Source organism: Pan paniscus, chromosome 1 (assembly GCF_029289425.2).
Source record: "Pan paniscus chromosome 1, NHGRI_mPanPan1-v2.0_pri, whole genome shotgun sequence".
NCBI lineage: Eukaryota > Metazoa > Chordata > Mammalia > Primates > Hominidae > Pan > Pan paniscus.
The window spans coordinates 34,027,652-34,050,477 of NC_073249.2; the positions used below are offsets into that span (position 1 = coordinate 34,027,652).

The 22,826-nt window shown below is 36.9% G+C and overlaps 1 pseudogene; it reads right to left on the bottom strand.

The window, feature by feature from the left end:
• Nucleotides 1-654: 654 nt before the first annotated feature.
• On the bottom strand, nucleotides 655-1,526 carry LOC100971098 (voltage-dependent anion-selective channel protein 1-like; annotated as a pseudogene).
• Nucleotides 1,527-22,826: the final 21,300 nt, after the last annotated feature.

A 22,826-nucleotide genomic window follows, 5' to 3' on the forward strand; every position in this document is an offset into this window, starting at 1 on the left:
CAAGCTTATAGCTGGAGCTCCTGGAGAAGCTATTTCATATTCTGGTGCAAGGGCAAAAAACCACAACACGAGAAGGAATTAAGTCCTGAATTATTGGCTTCATCACATTCATCCTCTCTACCCCTAAATGGCCAAAATAAACAGTTACCACATCCTGCAGACCTTTTGGTGTAAAAGAGGTGATGATGAACTGAGATGGGGAAAGGGTCATGAATATCTGTCTAAAAAAGTCCCTTTCAGGTGAGTTCGTACACACCATCAACCAATGAGCCTCTCATCTATTAAGGTTAAGAACCAAGGTTTGCTTCTTAGGAAACCATAATTTTATTCATTTACTCACTATGAATTTACAAAGTGCCTCTATATTGTCAGCTTCCATTTGCAAACATTTCTACATAAAAAATAAATCTGGCATTTCTACAAAAGCCAAGTTCCCTCCAATTCTGCAGCCGAAAAGACCTTCTTTTGGAATTGAGTTTCTTCTGTACCTTTGAAAGGGTAATACCTTAAAGCTGAATCATTTTTAATCCAGAGGCCTAAGATGATATTTAGCAATACCTGCATCCCAGAAATATGACATTAAAAGATACATTAAATTATGAAGATACTTATGCTGCAAAACAATTTTAAATTAGACAACTATACAGTATTCACTTACACTTGAAATTCCAGTCTTAGATCAAGCTTGTGAGCCTGAACGTTCTTACCATACAGGAAAGCTGACAGTGTCAGTCTGATACCTGGCTTTAGGGTCTGAATACATCCTAAACCTAACAGGCTGAAGTTGTTCAGTTTATCCAAAAAGCAAGCATCAGGGTTGATCTGATACTTGGCTGCTATTTCAAAGCAAGTTTTACATTTTTCTGCTGTCCAGCCAAGATTCACAGTGCTCTCAACTTCCTTTTCATTTTCTGGTAAATGGAGCCACCAAACACTATCCCGTCATTCACATTAGTGTGAAGCTGGAATTCATCAGTCTTCTAGCTAACCACAAAGTTGCTCTGGGTCCCTTGGGACTTTGCAGTCTCAAAATTCATCTGGTAGCCAGCCAGCCAACCCTTGTACACAGCACCAGAAAGCCTCTGATTGAAGGCTCAGCAATTTCAAAATGCGTGTCACAGCTCAGGTTGATGTGCTACCACAAATATTCTGTCTTGATTTTAGCATTTTTGTCTCCAGGTTAGGAAGAATTAAAGGTCAACTTTACTTTTTCTTCCCCAGTGAGTAGGATGAATCAAAGGTCAGCTTCAGTCCATGTGTGTTATTCTTCATGGTAATCTCAGTGCCTAGTGTATTGTCAGTGTTCCATTTCTCTGTAAACATCAGGCCATGGTCTGTCTGTACTTGGTTTCCAGACTGCCCTTCACTTTGGTGGTCTCGGTGTTGACTGAAGCTGAGCTTGTAAATTCCAATCCATTCTCAGAATTTTCTTTCAAATCAAGCTTTATTAGGCCAAATCCATAGCCCTTGGTGAAAACATCCCTGGCAGGTTTGTCAAGATCAGCACATGTGGGAAGCACAGCCATCTTCTGCTCAGAGGTGATAGCCACGTGAGCTCAGAGGAAGCTACCACATGAATTGTGGTGCAGAGGTAGTAGTGGAGCCAGCAGTGGGGCCAAGGGTGGAATGGTACTGAGAAGGAAAGACTTTCAAAAAGCCGAAGAACAGTTGAGTGAAGATACTTAAGTTTGACTAGTGTTGTGGGGTGAATTGTGCCCCACTCCTAAAAAATATGTTGAAGGCTGCTATGGTTTTAATGTGTCCCCAAAAAGTTTATGTGTTGGAAACTTAATCCCCATTGAAATAGTATTGAGACATGGAGCATAACAAGAGGTCATTTGGTCATGAGGATGAAGCCCTCAAGAATGGATAAATGTCATTATCATGGGAGTGGATTAGTTATCATGAGAGTGAGTTGTTATAAAGTGAGTCTGGCCCTTGGTGTCTCTCTCTGTCTTGCACCCTCACTCACCAATGATGCCTTCCACCATGGCATGACCCTTTCCAGGTGCTGGCACCATGCTCCTGGACTTCCCTCTCTCATTCTGTGAAAAAAAATTTCTTTTTAAATAAATTTCTCAGTTTGTGATATTCCATTACAGCAGCAGAAAATGGACTAAGACGGATAATTCGTACTGGGAGGAGAGATATTGCTATAATAATAACTGATAATGTGGAAGTGGCTTTGGAACTGTGTAATGAGCAGAGGTTGGAAGAATTTGAAAGAGCAGATTAGAAGAATCCTAGATTGCCATTAATGGAGCATTAGGGGTAATTCTTGTGAGGACTCTGAAGAAGACAAGAAGTGCCAGGAAAGTCTAGAATTCCTTAGAGATCACTCAAGTGGTCATGATTAGAATGTTGATAGAAATATGGTCAGTAAAGGATATTCTGATGAAGTCTCAGACAGAAATAAGGAATACCTTATCAGAAACTGGAGTAAAGGCCATCCTTACTATAAAGTAGCAAAGAACTTGGCTGAACTGTGTTCATGCCTGGAGGCTTAATGAAAGGTGGAATTTAAGAGTAATGAGCTAGCATATCTAGCAAAAGAAATATCTAAGCAATAAAGGATTCAGTCTGTGTGTCTACTTTTCATCACTTACAGTAAGATGTAAAAGGAAAGAAATGACTTATAGATGGAATTTATAATCTAAAATAAAATACAACAGAAAGATTTGGAAAACTCAGTCTGTGTTAGAGAATGAAAGAATTTTCAGGAGAGAAAACCAAAGTCATGGCCCAACAATGATTTGCTAAGGAGATTAGTACTAATACAGGGATTATCAAGATAATGGTAAAAAGACACTGCAGGCATTTCAGATACCTTCAAAGCTTTCCCTTCTATCACAGGCCCAGGCTCTAGAGGGGCAGAATTGTTTAGGGGACTTGCTTCCCAGATCTACTTCTGGTCTCTGCTCCCTGCATTCTGGCACAGCACTCTTCACCTGCCCCAGCCATGGATTAAGTGGCCCCATGTGCAGCTCAACCTGCCACTTCAGAACATACAAGCCAGAAACCTTGACAGCATCCATGTGGTGCTAATTCTGCATATGCACAGAATGCAAGAGCTATAGGGACATGGGTTCCTCCATGTAGATTTCAAAGGATGTCACAGAGAGCCTAAGGGCCCAGCTAGAAAACTGTTTCAGGAGCAGAGCTGCTGCAGAGGCTCCCTACGAGGACAAGTCATAGTGAGACCATGGAAGTGGGGCCACTCCGAAGACCAAAGAACTGTAGGGGTCTCAGCATGCAACTCTAGCCTGGGAAAGCTGCAGCCATGAGACTCCAATGCAAGAGCACTGAAGCATGGAATGAGACCGGCACAGCCATAGTGTAGGGCTGTCTGAAGCTTTGGGGGCTCAACTCCCTCCTCAACCCAGGGTGTCCAGCAAGATGAATGTAGAGTCAAGGAAGATTATTCTGGAATCTTCAGATTTAGTATTGTTTGACCTGTTGTGTTTTAGACTTACTTGGGATCAGTTACCCCTCTTTTCTAACCTATTTCTCCCTTATGGAATGGGAATGTCTACACTATGCCTGTCCCATCATTGTATTTTAGAATCAAGTACACTGTTTTGATTTTACAGGCTCAAAGCTGGAGGAATTTGCATCAGGATGAATTGCACTTAGAGTCTCAGCCATGTCTGATTTAAAATGAGATTCTGGACTTTAGAATTTTGAGTTAATGCTGAAATGAGTTAAGCCTTTTGAGACCATAGGGATGGATTGATTGTATTTTGCACTGTGAGAAGGACATGAAGTTTGAAGCCAGAGTGGAATGCTATGGTTTAAATATGTTCCCCCAAAAGCTTATGCATTGGAAACTTAATCCCTTAGGAAGTAGTATTGGGAGGTGGAACCTAATAATATTGATTAGGTCATGAGGAAAAAGCCCTGAAGAATGAATTAATGTCATTAAAGTGGGAACAGGTTAGTTATCATGAGAGTGTGTTGTTACATGGATTAAGTAATAGGATAAGTAATAGGATAATAAGTAATAGGATAGGAGTATTCTCTTTTCTCATATCCATGTGATGCTTTCTGCATGGGATGACTCTCACATTGTGCTGGTGTCATCATGCTCCTGGACTTTCTAGCTTCTCAAAACAGAAATAAATTTCTTTTCCTTACAGATTTCCCAGTCTATGGTATTCTGTTAGAGCAGCAGAAAATGAACTAAGACAAAGTTCTAACCCCTGGTAATTAACTGAATGTAACCTTATTTGGAAATAGGGTCTTTGTGGGCCTTTAATCCAACCAGACTAATGTCCTGGTATGAAGAAAGGAGTGGACAAAGCAGACGCACAAGGAAGATGTCATGTAACAATGGAGGTAGAGATGAAAGTAATGCATCTACAAGCCAAGGAACACCAAGGACCAACACCATCACTAGAAACTAGGAACATGCAAGGAAGGTCTTCTGCCACAGCCTTCAGAGAGAACGTGCCCCTGCCGACACCTTGACTTTGAACTTCTTTTAGCCTGCAGAACAGTGAGATAATAAATCTCTGTTGTTTAAGCCACCTGGTTTGTGGTGCATTGTTATGTAAACCGTAGAGAAAAGGATATAATGCCAACATTATAGGTCCAAGAATAAGAATTTAGAAGTATTCATATATGTGTGTGTATATGTGTGTGTGTATATATATATACACACATACTATATAGAGATATACTATATAGAGTACTATATAGAGATATACTATATAGAGTACTATAGAGTACTATATAGAGTACTATATAGAGAGTACTGTATAGAGTACTATATAGAGATATACATACACACGTGTGTGTGTATATGCAGACATATGTATGTGTGTGTATATATATATGGCACGTAGCATTGTGCCTGGCAAATAGTAAGCATTTATTAAATGCTAGCAAATATTAGCTTGAAGGGAGAAAACAATCAATGGTAAATCTGACTTTAAAATATGCCAAATACAGACCCTGGTAATTATAATACTGAAGGCATAGCATTAGGGTAATATGTAATAAGTGATTAGTAAGTTACCTCTTAACAAGTCTTTTTGGACAGTCAGTTCAGAGATATATATATAAAAAAAACAATGAACCTATCTACCTATCCATCCTTTCATATAATGATTTGTTTGGAAAACCAATTTCAATGGTTTGTGAAATGCAAACTAAGTGTAACCATTTAGCACTTATTTTTTGCCTGTTCCAAAAATTTTTTATGTTAATCTTTTATGAATCTGAAGTTACTTTTTTATCTTTTTTCAAAGATGTTCTACAAGTCCTTTAAAAATGGCATAAAATGCCCTGTTCTTCATGCCTTACAATAGAGCAAGTTTGGCAATATCAAAAATAACTGAACCACATGTTTCTCTGGAAGCCCAGGTATACTTTATTTAAAAAGAAGTCAGAGAGAGAAAATTACAATGCTTTTTTTCTTTTCAGGCCTGACATCCAGAATAAGAAGACTTTTTCATCCAGAATTGTATTCTGGCATAATAGTAGCTGACAGGTGAAAGCAAAAGATACTAGAGAAGTAGTGCTATAGTGGAGTACTATATTGAGATAATAGAGAAGAAATGGAGTGGTATATAGAGACACCAGAGAAGAAGTGCTATAGTGGAGTACTATATAGAGATACCACAGAAAAAGTACTATAATGAAGTACTATATAGAGATACTAAAGAAGTGCTATAGTGGAGTACTATATAGAGATACTAGAGAAGAAGTGCTATAGTGGAGTACTATATAGAGATACTAGAGAAGAAGTGCTATAGTGGAGTATTATGTAGAGATACTAGAGGAGAAGTGCTATAATGAAGTACTATATAGCGATACCAGAGAAGAAGTGCTATAGTGGAGTATTATGTAGAGATACTAGAGAAGAAGTGCTATAGTGGAGTATTATGTAGAGATACTAGAGAAGAAGTGCTATACTATATAGAGGTACTAGAGAGGAAGTGCTATAGTGGAGTACTATATAGAGGTAGTAGAGAAGAACTGCTACAGTGGAGTACTGTAAGAGTGGTGAAGAAGATTCACAATCTCCCGGTTTTAAGGAGCTAGTGGGATAAACTGGATATGTAAATAAACTATTACAATAGAATGTGATAAGTGCACATGTGATAAACTATTACAATAGAATGTGATAAGAAAGTATAATAAATGCACTTGTGAGGAACTCTGAAGCTTACAGGAGCGGCATAAAAGCCAGACTTGAGAGAATCAGTAAAGATTTTCTATAAACATGTCATTAGACTGATATCTTAAAGAATGTCATTAAGTTAATACCTGAAAGAAATACTTATAGGGAGTCAGGCAAGAGGGAGAGTTTTCCTGGCAGAGAAAATAACATGTATGAGGACTTGGAGATGAGAGAGAGATTGGTGGATCTGAGAAAAAATGGGTTAATATTGGCTGCAATGTAGATTATAAGGCATAGTGACTTGAATGATCATGTAAAGATGATAGGTAGTCAAATATTATGAAGAATCTTAAGCACTATATTAAGGAGTTGGAATTTTATCCCAAGGGTGAGAAGGAGCCATTTTATGATTTTAGGCAGGTAAGTGATATGATTAGTTCTGAATTTTAGAAAATGTACTTTTGCTACTGTGGGGAAAATAAACTGAAGGGGGCCAAGATGACAATGAAATATGAGAAACAGAGATGAGTCTGATGGAGCAGTAGAGGAGAGTCACGGTAATGACTTTAATTAGGGTAGAGTTCATCATTAAAGAGGCAATGAATGGATTTGAGAAACACTTAAGATGTAGAATTAACTGAATTTGTATGTAGGCAGTGAGGCATAAAATTCAGAGATGGGGAAAATTAACTTTAGATAGGAAGACAAGCAATTCTAATGTAAAACACAGAATGGGTATGGATTGAACTAACTTTGAAAGTAATTGGCCTAATATCCAGAATTTACAAGGAACTTACACGTATTTACAAGAAAAAAACAACCCCATCAAAAAGTGGTCAAAGGATATGAACAGACACTTCTCGAAGATATTTACGCAGCCAACACACATGAAAAAAAGCTCAACATCATTGACCATCAGAGAAATGCAAGTCAAAACCACAATGAGATACCATCTCACACCAGTCAGAATGGCGATTATTAAAAAGTCAGGAAACAATAGATGCTGGTGAGGCTCTGGAGAGATAGGAACACTTTTACACTGTTGGTGGGAATGTAAATTAGTTCAACCATTGTAGGAGACAGTGTGGCGATTCCTCAAGGATCTAGAACCAGAAATAGCATTTGACCCAGCAATCCCATTACTGGGCATATACCCAGATGAATATAAATCATTCTACTATAAAGACACATGCACACATTTGTTTACTGCAGCATTATTTACAATAGCAAAGATATGGAACCAACCCAAATGCCCATCAGTGTTAGGCTGGATAAAGAAAATGTGGTATATATACACCATGGAATACTATGCAGCCATAAAAAGGAATGGGATCATGTTCTTTGCAGGGACATGGATGAAGCTGGAAGCCATCATCCTCAGCAAACTAATGCAGGAACAGAAAACCAAACAATGCATGTTCTCACTCATAAGTGGGAGTTGAACATTGAGAACACGTGGACATAGAGAGGGGAACAGCACACACCAGGGCCTGTTGTGGTGTGAGCAGGGAGGGAAGGGAACTTAGAGGATGGGTCAATAGGTGCAGCAAACCACCATGGCACACGTGTACCTATGTAACAAACCTGCATGTTCTGCACATGTATCCTGTTTTTTTTTCTTTTTTTTAAGAAAAAATAAAGTAATTGGAAGCTGGATATGTTCCCATCTATAGACTTCTGTTTTCTCTGGAAAGTAGGAGACAAAGGTATTGGCTGAGAGTGAGGGAAAAATGGTCAGATCTAGGGCTTGAGATAGAGAAAAATTGAAAATAGTGAAGAATGAGAATATTGAGAGCTGAAAAGTTAAACATAAAAAATTTCAAGGAATACTTGAATGTCCAGTTTAGACTTGTTTATCATTAACTTGTGATAGCACCTGTGTGTGTGTGCACTTGGGTGTGTAGTAGTAGTAGTGGTGGTAGTAGTAGTCATCGTATTTAACTGCATAGGTTTGGAAAAGGCAGATACTTTCATTTACTTAGAGTTTGCTCTACAGAAGAATAGTTGATCAAGAGATTTGAGTATTAATAGAGATTTGTATAATGATGAACTAACTAGTACAAACTAATCAAGACAGAAAATGAAGACAAGAAGAGAAAGACGGGTCTAATGACTGCAGATACCTGTGCAAAACCTAAAGTATGTAAGTGAAATGAAAGAAGCACAGAAATGTAATAAAAAATGAAGAAGATTGTAGAACTGGAAAGCTCTAGTTAATGAATAAGTCCAGGGCGTAGCCCATAAATTTCTCTAGATGTCTAATGAAGAGGTAAAAGTCCCTGGAAATATAAAAGTGAATAAACTTGGAGGCCAGAGTACTGGATGGATCAAGAGGGAGTTTAAAATCACTGGAATTGTGGTAAGACTTGGGGATGGAGAAGAAAATCTTGAGTCAAATAGTAAAGCCTTTATATAGAAAAAGGAGCTGACAGATGAAACAAAAATGAGACATTGAGGATTATATACAGAAGTAACATAAACTTTAAGGTTTAAGAAAACCTTTGGATGGGAAAAATAATGTTCTGAAAAGGGCAATAGAGAATAAGAAGAACATGAGTATAGGATGAAAGAGTTTCCTAAAATTTCTAGATAACAAACTTATTGCATTGACAATGCACAAAAAACTGTTGCACTAATATTGTGTTTTCCAGTTTATCACTATATACCTTTATGTATGTTGAATTATACATAGATCTATGTGTTTTTGTTGAGGGTTTTGTAAATTGTATACTTTTATAAGTGGAGTGCCATATATCAGTAATAGGATGCCAAAAATGCATGTTTTCTCATAACTCTTGAAGTTTAAATAATGTTTCATTTCCTAGCTTCCGTGTTGGCCATTGCAATTTCCTCTGGTCGCAAATCAGACTGCACTGTCACTATGGTTCTGGGAAGAAGACTAAACCCAACAGTTTTGAAAAGTTGTTTTGAATAAGATAGGCTTCAAAAAGGTGATCTTGCAGTATTTATTATTTCAAATCATTTGAAGAGTTTTTATTGTCCTGTTTATTATGCTAAGTTAATTGTTTCTATGATAAAGAGATCTCCCAAAGGAAATATTGTCTTGTCTAAAAAAAACTAATGAAGCTCAAACTGTACATTTTGGCCTCACTTCACAGGTTTTGGAGAACCTCAAATCTCAAAGCAAATTTTTATTCTAAAATAAGTGAGAGAAAGTCACAGATGACAGATCAGTTCCATTACCTGTAGAGTCTACCAATTAAATAGATGTTCCTTGGCAATATTTTAACCTGCTATTAATCATTCTGGTTCAATTTGAATTCATGTAATTGGATGCTCTCATTTCCTGAGATAAAATTATAGTGAAAAGGAAAATAATCCCTCTATTTTCCATACTTTTAGGCCCCCATCTCTGTCACTTCTTTGTGGTTACTTGCCAAAATGGGCTCCATTCAACCAAGTTATACTGTCTTAAACATGCTGCTCTTCTCCTTCAGTCTTCTCCACAAATTCTTTCTATTTTCTTCTTCAAAAGCCTCACTTCATTTGGTGTCACCCCTATGGGAAGTCTTGAATAGATTAACTTCACCTAACTGTATGCATGCTTCTGCTTTCTAATGCTTTAGTAATATTTGTAATTCCTGTCTTAGTGGAAAGGATATATGTATTTCATCTCTGTATACCCAACTCCCAGCACCGTACCTGACACATAGTGGACAGGCATATCAAAATTGCTCCTTTACACCATTTGTCTTTGGGTCATATTTTTTGTCCATCTCTGGATTCACTCAGGCAAGCTGCATAAGTTACTATAGTTTAAATAGGACCAGATATAGCAGCATAGGATCCCTTTGGCAAACTATGGATATCCACTTCCACAGCTGTCCAAAATTATTCTAACACTCTTAGATTCAGGTATTACATGCCTAAGTGTCTAGGAGTCTCTCTAAACAGAAAGATAAATTCTGACTTGGGTTTTCTCACAGAATGAAATTAGAATTCTGAAAGTTAGGCTTAAATGTCAATAAATAAGCCAAAAGTAGACCAGTTTCTTTCAAAGTCTAAGTTCCTTAAAGGTCTGTGTCAAGTCTATAAAACTGACACTGCCTAGTACTTTGGAAATACATATAGAAAGAGACATTAAATATGTTTTAATAATAATTTGTATATAACTACATAAAGATTAAAATATTAAAGGCAACTATAATAATCAAAAGAATGGCGAAGCTCCAAAGTAGAGGCAATGTGTGTAGTGAAAGCAACACTGCATTAAGCATGACAGGACTCAGATTCTAATCTATCACAATTGGGTGGCCCTGAGCGATTTGCTTACTTTTTTTGAGCCAGACTTCTCTTATTTGTCAGATGAGATGGTTTGAAATGTTGAAGGATAGTCTTTAAGATTCTTACAGCTTTTTTAAGCGGTGATATTTTACAGCATTTTAGAAAAGTATAGAGAGTAGTATGATATAATTATGGTTATTAGAATACAATGAATATATCAGAGCTGCTTCCCTACAGAGAAGAATATACATTATTAATTTCATGAAGGCTATTGAAAAGGTGTTCCAAAGTGCCTAGGAAACTGAACATACAGTAAATATCTGTATAGTTTATAAAGGTTGGAAAGTATCTCAGAGTTATCTTTTAAACATTTAGTTTTGCAATTGAGGAGCGTGAGGTTAGAGAAGTTAATTTACTTGCTTAATTTCACACTTAGCAAGCAAATTGTGAAAATTACACCAGGATTCAAGTAGGTGGTTAACAACAAGGTAAGTAGTTACTCTATTTTGCCAGTCATTTGCATCAAAGAGAAAAAGTGAGGTTTGGGCAACATCACCAACAGCTAATATTCAGTGTGATAAAAAGAAAATTACTTGCAACAAATATTGTTAATATCTTCAATACATAGAGTTCTTACAAATCAATAAAAACTTAACCAGGCCAGGTGTGGTGGCTCAAGCCTGTGATCCCAGCGCTATGGGAGGCCAAGGTTGTGAGGATCGTTTTTGCCCAGGAGTTTGAGACCAACCTGAGCAACATAGGGTGACCCTGTCTCTAGAAAAAAATGCAAAAATTAGCTGGGTGTTGTGCATGCCTGTAGTCCCAGCTACTCGGGAGCCTGTTGCAGGAGGATTGATTGAACCTAGAGGTATAAGCTGCAGTGAACTGCAGTGGCACCCCTGCAGTCCATCCTGGGTGACACAGAGATACCCTGTCTCAAAAAAAAAAAGGTAATAAAATAATTTTTACAATGTAAAAGTAATGCTCATACAAGTGATGGAAATGATTAGAAATTCTGATTAATTTGAAAATTTATTTGCTAATTTGTAAAGAACTGCAAATGAAATCAAACCAAATGAATTCCTTGGTCAGAATCAATGCTGTATGGAAAAGCATGATGTCATGTAAGTTAGATATTTTGTAAGCCTACAAATGAGGTTTGGGAATAAGTAGTATGGACAGGGAAGACAAATACATATCAGAAGTGTACTCCAATTAGTAGCATTTTTTGCCCTTTTATAAGGGGAATGTTCTAATTTAATCAACCTGTCGCATGGTTGCTGGATGACCCCTCTCCTGCCCATCCCCCGCTCCCCTGAAAAATCAAGGGGCTTTGTTGTTAAAAGTTCAAATATATTGCAATGTCTATAGCAGATTAATCATGAATCCATTAAGCTAAAAAGGAGAAGGCTGGGAAATCAACCATGTGACAGATTGATTAAATTAGAACACTCCTACCCTGGAAGGCCAATTTCTTCTAACTGGAATCAACACTTTGGATATGTATTTGTTTTCTCTGTCTGTACTGTTTATGCCAAAACCTCATTTGCAGACTTACAAAATATCTATTTAAAGTCTTCAGCTCCCAGTGTGAGTGACATAAAAGACAGGTGATTTCTGCATTTCCAACTGAGGTACCAGTTTCATCTCATTGGGACTGGTGGGTGCAGCCCATGGAGAGTGAGCTGAAGCAGGGTGGGGCATCACTTCATCTGGGAGGTGCAAGGGGTTGGGGAATTCCCTTTCCAAGCCAAGGGAAGCCATGACAGACAGTACCTGGAAAATCAGGACACTCCCGCCCTAATACTGCACTTTTCCAACCGTCGTAGCAAATGCACACCAGGAGATTATATCCCACACTTGGCTCGGAGGGTCCCACGCCCACAGAACCTTGCTCACTTCTAGCACAGAAGTCCAAGATTGAACTGCCAGGTGGCAGTGAGTCTGGGGGAGGGGCATGCACCATTGCTGAGGCTTGCCTAGGTAAACAAAGCCACTAGGAAGCTCAAACTGGGTGGAGCCCACTGCAGCTCAAGGAGGCCTGCCTGCCTCTATAGACTCCACCTCTCGGGCAGGGCATAGCTGAACAAAAGGCAGCAGAAACTTCTGCAGACTTAAACGTTCCTGTCTGAGAGCTTTGAAGAGAGCAGTGGTTCTCCCAGCACGGAGTTTGAGATCTGAGAACAGACAGACTGCCTCCTCAAGTGGGTCCCTGACCCCCGAGTAGCCTAACTGGAAGACACCTCCCAGTAGGGGCTGACTGACACCTCACAGAGCTGGGTGCCCCTCTGAGACGAAGCTTCCAGAGGAAGGATCAGGCAGTAACATTTGCTGTTCTGCAATATTTGCTGTTCTGCAGCCTTGGCTGGTGATACCCAGGCAAACAGGGTCTGGAGTGAACCTCCAGCAAACTCCAACAGACCTGCAGCTGAGATTCCTGACTGTCAGAAGGAAAACAAACAGAAAGGAATAACATCAACAAAAAGGACATTCACACCAAAACCCCATATGTAGGTCACCATCATCAAAGACCAAAAGTAGATAAGACCACAAAGATGGGAAGAAACCAAAGCAGAAAAGCTGAAAATTCTAAAAATCAGAGTGCCTCTTCTCCTCCAAAGGATCGCAGCTCCTCTTCAGCAATGGAACATAGCTGGACGGAGAATGACTTTGACAAGTTGACAGAAGTAGGCTTCAGAAGATCTGTAATAACAAACTTATCCAAGCTAAGGGAGGATGTTCAAGCCCATCACAAGGAAGCTAAAGACCTTGAAAAAAGATTAGATGAATGGCTAACTAGAATAAACAGTGTAGAGAAGTCCTTAAATGAGCTGATGGAGCTGAAAACCATGGCACGAGAATTACGTGACACATGCACAAGCTTCAGTAGCAGATTTGATCAAGTGGAGGAAAAGGTATCAGTGATTGAAGATCAAATGAATGAAATGAAGTGAGAAGAGAAGTTGAGAGAAAAAAGAGTAAAAAGAAATGAACAAAACTTCCAAGAAATATGGGACTATGTGAAAAGACCAAATCTACGTTTGATTGGTGTACCTGAAAGTGACAGAGAGAATGGAACCAAGTTGGAAAACACTATTCAGGGTATTATCCAGGAGAACTTCCCCAACCTAGCAAGACAGGCCAACATTCAAATTCAGAAAATAAAGAGAATGCTGCAAAGGTACTCCTCGAGGAGAGCAACCCCAAGATGTATAATTGTCAGGTTCACCAAGGTTGAAATGAAGGAAAAAATGTTAAGGGCAGTCAGAAACAAAGGTCAGGTTACCCACAAAAAGAAGCCCATCAGACTAACAGTGGATCTCTTGGCAGAAACTCTACAAGCCAGAAGAGAGTGGGGGCCAATATCCAATATTCTTAAAGAAAAGAACTTTCAACCCAGAATCTAATATCCAGCCAAACTAAGCTTCATAAGTGAAGGAGAAATAAAAGCCTTTACAGACAAGCAAATGCTGAGAGATTTTGTCTCCACCAGGCCTGCCTTAAAAGAGCTCCAGAAGGAAGCACTAAACATGGAAAGGAGCAACCAGTACCAGCCACTGCAAAAACATGCCAAATTGTAAAGACCATCGATGCTAGGAAGAAATTGAATCAACTAATGAGCAAAATAACCAGCTAACATCATAATGACAGGATCAAATTCACACATAACAATATTAACCTTAAATGTAAATGGGCTAAATGCTCCAATTAAAAGACACAGACTGGCAAATTGGATAGAGAGTCAAGACCCATCAGTGTGCTGTATTCAGGAAACCCATCTCATGCACAGAGACACACATAGGCTCAAAATAAACAGATGGAGGAAGATCTACCAAGCAAATGGAAAACAAAACAGAAAAAAAAAGCAGGGGTTGCAATCCTAGTCTGTGATAAAACAGACTTTAAACCAACAAAGATCAAAAGAGACAAAGAAGACCATTACATAATGGTAAAGGTATCAATTCAACAAGAAGAGCTAACTATCCTAAATATATATGCACCCAATACAGGAGCACCCAGATTCATAAAGCAAGTCCTTAGAGACCTACAAAGAGACTTGGACTCCCACACGATAATAATGGGAGACTTTAATGCCCCACTGTCAACATTAGACAGATCAACAAGACAGAAAGTTAACAAGGATATCCAGGACTTGAACACAGCTCTGCACCAAGCAGACCTAATAGATATCTACAGAACTCTCCACCCCAAATCAACAGAATATACATTCTTCTCAGCACCACATCACACTTATACCAAAATAGACCACATAGTTGGAAGTAAAGCACTCCTCAGCAAATGTAAAAGAAATTATAACAGACTGTCTCTCAGACCACAGTGCAATCAAATTAGAACTCCAGGATTAAGAAACTCACTCAGAACCACTCAACTACATGGAAACTGAACAACCTGCTCCTCAATGACTAATGAGTATATAACGAAATGAAGACAGATATAAAGATGTTCTTTGCAACCAATGAGAACAAAGACACAGCATACCAGAATCTCTGGGACACATTTAAAGCAGTGTAGAGGGAAATTTATGGCACTAAATGCCTACAAGAGAAAGCAGGAAAGATCTAAAATTGACACCCTAACATCAGAATTAAAAGAACTAGAGAAGCAAGAGCTTCTATATATATAACTTTCTCTATATATAACTTTATATTACTATAAAACACTAATGAAAGAAATCAAAGAGGACACAAACAGAAACATATCTCATGTTTATGGATTGGAAGAATTAAGACTGCTAAAAAATCCATATTGCCCAGAGCAATCTACAGATTCAGTGCAATCCCTGCCAAAATTTCAATGTCATTTTCCACAGAAATAAAAAAATCCTTAAGTTCTAATGGAACCACAAAAGACCATGAAGAGCCAAAACACTCTTGAGCAAAAAGAACAAGGCTGGAGTCATCATACTGACTTCAGAATATATTATAATGCAATTGTAATCAAAACAGTATGATACTGGCATAGAAACAGACTCACAGACAAATGGAATAGGATTGAAAATCTAGAAATAAATCCATGCATTTATGGCCAATTGATTTTTGATAAAGTTGCCAAGAACACACAATAGGGAAAGGACAGTTGATTTAGTAAATGGTGCTGAGAAAACTGGCTATCTACATGCAGAGTAATGAAATTATAACTTTATCTTACACAATGCACAAAAGATCCACTTACAATGGATTAAAGACTTAAAACCTGAAATGATAAAACTACTAGAATAAAATATAGGGGAAATGTTCTACAGTGTTGGTCCAGGCAATGATTTTTTGGATATGGCCTCAAAAGTTTAGGCAACAAAGGCAAAAACAGACAGTGATTACATCAAACTAAAAAGCTTATGCACAGCAAAATAAGAAATTAAGGAAGTGAAGAGACAACCCACAGAGTTGGAAAAAATATTTGCAAACCATACATCTCATAAGGGGTGAATATCCAAAACATATAGAAAACTCAAGCCATTCAACAGCAAGGAAAGAACCCAATTAAATAATGGGCAAAGGACCTGGACAGATATGTCTCAAAAGAAGACATACAAATGGCCAACAGGTTCATGAAAAAATGCGCAGCATCACTAATCATTAAAGAAACACAAATTAAAACCACAATGAGATATTATCTTATACCTGTCAGAATGGGTTTTATTTAAAAAAAAAGTGTTGGCAAGAACATGGAGAAAAGGAAACCCTTGCACACTGTTGATGGGAATATAAAATTAGTATAACCATTACAGAAAATGGTATCAATGTTCCTCAAAAGACCAAAAATAAAACTACCATATGATTCAGCAATTCCAATTCTGGGAACATATCAAGATGAATTGAAATTAATATGTGGAAAGGATATCTGCATTCTCATGTTTATTGCAGCATTATTTACAATAGCTAAGATATGGGATCAAACTAAGTGTCTATCATGGATGAATCAATAAAGAAAATGTGGTAATATATACACAATGGAATACTATTCAGCCTTTACAAAGCATAAAATTTTGTTATTTGGTACAACATGGATGGGTCTAGAGGAAATTATACAAAGTGAAATAATCCTGGAACAGAAAGATAAATAGCTACAACCTCACTTACCTGTGGAATCTTTTAAGAAGTTGAATTCATGGAAGTAGAGAGTAAAATGATTGTTACTAGAGGGTATGGGGTGGAGAGAGAAGGAATGGGGAGTTACCCATCGAAGGGTACAAGTTTATAGCTAGATAGAAGGAATAAAATTTTGTCATCTATTGCACAGTAAAGTGACTATAGTCAATAATAATTCACTGTAAATTTCAAAATAACTGAGAGTAAATTTCAAATGCACCACTACAAAAGAATCAAGTGAGGTGATATATACATTAATTAACTTGATTTAATTACCTCACATTGTGTACAGATATCAAAACATCACACTGCACTTCATTATTGTAACATAATTATGATTTGTCAATTAAAAATAATATAACTAAAAAATAAATACCCACTTTTCCAATAAAAATAAATGGCCTCCATCAATTCTTTTTCTTCGGGTGTGCACATGTTGCCATTTGCATCAAGAGTCTTACAACTTTCACTTTCTTTTCATGGCATACTTCCACAGGAGAGACCACAATTGAGAACTGCCCAGTTGAGCTAAGCCAAGCCACAGAACAATGAAACATAATAAATTACTGTCAAGTTTTGGGTGGTTTGTTACACAGCAACAGATAACTAAAACAATGGCAATACTAACAAAGACCATGCATATTAAACTATGGCAGGGCACTAGAGAGTTGACTTAGTCCTAGGGCTTGATAATGAAAGTGTATTGCTGTTCTGCTAAGTAAATAAAAAACATTTTTAGTGGTCTTTCTAACAAACACAGGGAAAAAGTCATCTGTCAGATCAATAGCTGCATACCAGAGACTATGTCCTGTGTTAATTTGCTCCTGTTTAGAAATCACATTTGAACTTGAACATAGTTGTAATTAGATTCACAACTAATGAAGATTATGATGAAGATTATGATAACTTGCTGTTGTTCTCCAGTGACAGTAAACCTGTGTGCTACACAGCAAAATAGGTTGATTAGTTGAGTGGGCAGACAATATAGATACCACTTCTGCGGGCTTCAAGTTTTTGCTGGTGGCACTTATATCTGAGATCCCTTAAAGAACGTGATAGTGTTTTTGTTTACTCTTTTGGCAAGAAGAAGAAGTTTTCCAGTTTCCCACATGGCCTTTCCTACTATAAAACTTTCACTCCATAGCTAGCAGAACCAATATGGAAACCCTGCCAATTGCTGAGTAGTTCTGTTACCAGAATGCATTCTAGAACGGAGAAAATAACCAGAAGTTTGGTTGGGTAAACAATGGACCAACTGTAAGATGGACATAAGCCTAGCTTTGGGGTCCTCAGGGGTCAAATCAAGTGACAGCCAGTTCCTGAGAACTCCTGGACATTCTGAATATACCTTTTGTTTCCAAAAGCACAGTCACCCTGGTAAGGGGAAGCAAGTTCTTTCAGAGTGGAATATTTGTAGTATAAATGTTTGGCAGTGTAACAGGGCACTTCTTCAAGAGGATATATAATTTTCTTAATTCAAGGGGTGCTGAGTTTGGGAACTACCTGAAGCCTGGGCACTGGATAAAAAGTATGCCTCACTATATTTGTAGCTCAAATCATCATACCCAGAGATCTGTTTGTTTTTGTTTGGTTTTACTTGCACACATCATTTATTTCAGTCACAGGGACACCACTGTCAATTAGCCACTGCCGAATGTCAAATTACTCTGATTACTGCTCTTCTGCAGTACAACGAAGAAGTTCCAACATATCAACTTAATTTAATGTAGGCCATCTTTAAGTGAAGGTTTTAGTCAACCAACCAAATGAAATTCTAGAATCCACCCCCTACTTACTTGAGCCAATGTATTAAATCCAGAATTTTTGATAGTGCACTCATATCAGTAGAATTAGCCTAACTGAACAATACATTCATTCCATCTCAATTGAATACCCAGACAAATTTTCTGTGTTTTTGTTCATAGAAATTGGCAGCATTTTGCAACTTTGTGTTTTCTTCCAGGTCAGACTTTGTACCTATTCCTCTAGAAACTGCTGGGATTCGAATCTAGTTATTGGTCATAAAAGCAATGAAAAATAGTGCAAGTAGATACCCTACAAGGCATCTCTTTCAGGGTAGGTCATTACATGGTTTTTTTGTTTTGTTTTTTTGTTTTTTGTTTTTTTCCAGGAAAATGGATCATCATTAGAAGAGGAAGGACTGTTTTACAAGCCATGGAGGTTTAGTAGAAGTTGGAGGTTAAAATTGCTCAGTACAATTGGAATCTATTCAAATATCCCATCTCAGTTTTCAGGGACTCATTGTTAACACCCAAACTTTAACAAAAGCAACTCTTCAAGGATTTAAATTTTAATTTGTATTATAATTCAACCAATTGCAAGATTAGATTTTGAGTTCAGTTTTCAGAAATTTTAACCTGCAGATACAAAATATAAGGGATTGTTTCTGGGAATGCACAGAAGTCCTGTAAGACATGAGCTCAACTTTCCTCTAAGTTCTCCAGCACAGACAGGGATAGCTACCTGACTCTACAACCTTATATTGTTTTTTTCCCACTCTCATGTTCCAATGTGCCAGGAACTTGGCCACTCAACCTTAACAATACCATCATGCATTACTTCAAGTGATTACAGATCGTAATTTAAGTAACTGATTTGTCACTACAATGAATAGACAACTGGTGTCCATTTGTCATTACCAGTGGGGTCATTAATGTCTTTAAATCTGATCATAGCAAAAAACTATATGGCCTCATTTTTTAGAGTTTTGACATCCTCGAACAGCTATTGGTGCTAAAAACAGTATCACTCTAGATTTAGCCAGAAGACAGCAATAATGTAAGTATTACAAGAATAAGGGGTTTAATTAAGAAGGAGGACTGACACAAATGTGAGAATAGTGCAACTGAAGTTTGGAAGAGGATCAGAGAAAGTCACCAGTTGCTGCAGCCTGGAGCACTGAAGCAGATGGAAAAGCCAGAACATGTGGGGGAAGTCTGAGAAGTCGTGAGTATCTAGCCACCAAAGTAGGGCTAGGAAGTGAGAAAGAAGAGTGGGCAGTAGAGAGGCCTGTGAACCTGGCACATTGTCTGTTTTCCTGTCTAGTGTTATTGTGAGAGATCACCTCAGTCTCCTAAGAATAATAACTTCCCCTCTCTTCTGAATTCTAAATCTTAAATGAAATTTTCCCATTGGTAAACTCTAAATTAGAACCATTCAAAGAAGGTAATTTTGGACAACATAAATCCAAGCCACAGCTAGAAGTGGAGGTGCCACTCTAAGTGTCCCTTAAATGATACTAAGTAAGAGTCTTATATTTTCCTGTGGAAATGTATCAAAGTCTGTAGGCTTCTCTTCATAGACATCTTCCAATTCAGAATCCAATCTTTCCCAGCAGCTGGGACAGGAATCCTGATCATGGGAGCTTCACCAGAATTCTTTGAATATAACCATCAGGAATACAAGTGGTCAGAGAACAATGTGCTCTCTGTGGGAACTTCTGCATGAAATCTTGTCCTCAATGAACTTAAGCCTTTAGTGCCCTCAATAATCTTAATTGTCTTTTTATGGTTAAACTTCCTTAGCAATCGGCTGAATTTTAGGTAATTTTTCAATTGGCACTTTACATATAAAATCGAAATGGTAGATGAATATTTTTGTATATGTGCTTTAAAAGCTAATGGAGAAACAGTACAGCATAATGAATCAAAGATTCCAAAAACAGGTGCACATCAACACAGTTCATGTTTTAGTAAAGCAAGTGAAGACACTCTGGAAGTAGTGTGTTGGAGTTAATTTGTTCCAGCTTATAAGAGCCAAATATTAAATGTTCAGGAATTTTGCAAGCTGACTGACATCACCGTCTTGAAATTGGCCATGGTAGTAGCATTTACACAGTAGAAATTAGAAAACAGATTTTTTTTTAAGGCCTAGTTGTTAAATATCTATCAGCAAACCACTACACTCCTGATATCCCAATTTACCCTTTGCCAGCTCTAAATTCTATGCAGGATCAACATACTTAAGTAGTACATTTTTCATTACATCTAAGTTTTATTGTCTTTTGAATTTAGAAATGCTGATTTGATGCGGGAGCAATTAGCAATTAGAATTTATTAATATGGAGGGTCCATTTTAGAAAAAGCAATTAAGAATAAATTTTCTACAGATAGCAGAGATAGACTGCAGGAACACAGTAAATGGAAGCCATTTGTAAAAAGAAGTAGGTGATATCTGGGTTCTTCCTTTTACTATATTTACTTTGTAAATCACAACATGGTACATGTTGTGATTCTTAAAGAGATTTTGGATGCATATCTAGGGTAACTACACATTGTATATGTACAGTGGCAGAAAGAAATCATAAGTAATTTCATGTTAACTCGATTTGTCAGTGATGATGGATCTTTCAAACAGTGTTTTTGTCAATACAAAACCTGAGTCAAAAATGAGTAATTAGTTAATTAGTCTTATTTTCAGGAAGCCTATTTATTTTTATGGTTGAACTTCCTTAGAAATTGACTGAATTTTAAGTAATTTCTCAACTGGCAATTTATATATAAAACTAAAATGCTACGTAGAGTTACTGAATTTAGATGAATATTTTTGTATATGTGCTTTAACAGTTTTATTAGGGTACGATTTATAAACTATAAAAATTTTCCATTACAATTGTACAACTCAATGACATTTGGGATATTTATAGAGTTGGTAATCATCACTACAATACAATTTTATAACGTTTCTATCACACAAGAAAATGTCTTTTAGGCTGTCATTAATTCCTATTCCAACCCTTAACTTCAGACAACCATTGATCTGTTTTCTGTATCTGTTAATTTGTGTATTCTGGATATTTCATATAAATGGAAACATGCAACATGTGGCCATTTGTATCTGGCTTGTTTCACTTAGCATAATGTTAGGAGATTCATCCATGTAGAGCATGTATCAGTATTTCATTCCTTTTTATTGCTGAATAGTATTTGATTTTATAGATTTATCACATTTTGTATATCCATGCACCAGTTGATTAATATTTGGATCCATCATTAGCATTAGTTAATGTAAATAATACTTTCTTGAACATACACATACAAAACTTTGTGTGGACATATACTTTTATTGTTCTTGGGTACATTGCCAGGAAATGGAATTTCTGTGTTGTTTGGTAAACTTATATTTAACATTTTCAGAAACTACCAAACTGTTTTCCAAAGTAGCTGTATCATTTTACATTCTCACCAACAATGTTAGTGAACTCCAGTTATCCCATATCCACACATATACTTAGTATTGTCTATGTAATTGACTATAGCCATTTCAGTGGAATAATGCACAAAAATGTTCAGGATTCGCACAGTGAAAACTACAAAATATAAAGCTGCATCTCATGAATTGTGATATGTTGTCTTTTCATTTTCATTAAATTTAAAATAATTTCTAATTTTCTATTTAATTTATTATTTGGCTTATTTAGAATTATTCTATTTAGTTTCTACATACTTGAGGGCTTTCCAGGGACCTTTCTGTTAGTTATTTCTAATTAAATTGTGTTGTGAACAGAAAACGCACTTAGTATGATGACCTTTGTAAAAAATGTATTGAGACTTATTTTGTACCCCACCCTATAATCTATCTTGGAGAATATTTTTTGTGTACTTAAAAAGATTATATATTTTGCAGTCATTGTTTGGCATGTCCTAAATGTGTCAGTTAGGTTGAATTGGTTGGTAGAATTGTACAAGTCTATACCCTTGCTGAATGTTTTTCCGAAGTTGTTTTATTAGCTATTGAAGGCAAGATATTGAAATACACAAATATTACCTTTGAAATGTCTATTACTCTTTTGAGTTCTGTCTATATTTGCTTCATGTGTTTAGGGATTCTGTTGTTAGGCATCTATCTATCTATCTATCTATCATCTATCTAATTGATATGTTGACTCTTTTATCATCATGGAATGCTCTCCTTTGCCTTTAGTAATATATGTCACCTTAAAATAAATTATTTTTATATTAATACAGCCACTCCAGTTCTCTTGTGGTTAGTTTGTGTGATGTATCATTTTTTTATTTTACTTTAAACCTATTTATGTCTTTGAATTGAATGTGTGTTTTTTATAAACAGCATATAGTTGGATCTTGCTACTTATACCATTTTACAACCTTTATCTTCTATGTAGTGTGATTATTCAAATTTAATGTAATTATTGATATGGTTGGATTCATGTCTGCCATTTTATTTGTTTTGTGTTTTTCTTTTGTTGTTATTGTTTTGTTACTTTTCTGCATTCTTTATATTAAGCAAATATTTTTTAGTATATCAGTTAATTTCTCTGTTGATGCTTTTACTATATTATTTTCACTCATTTGCTTACTATTTGC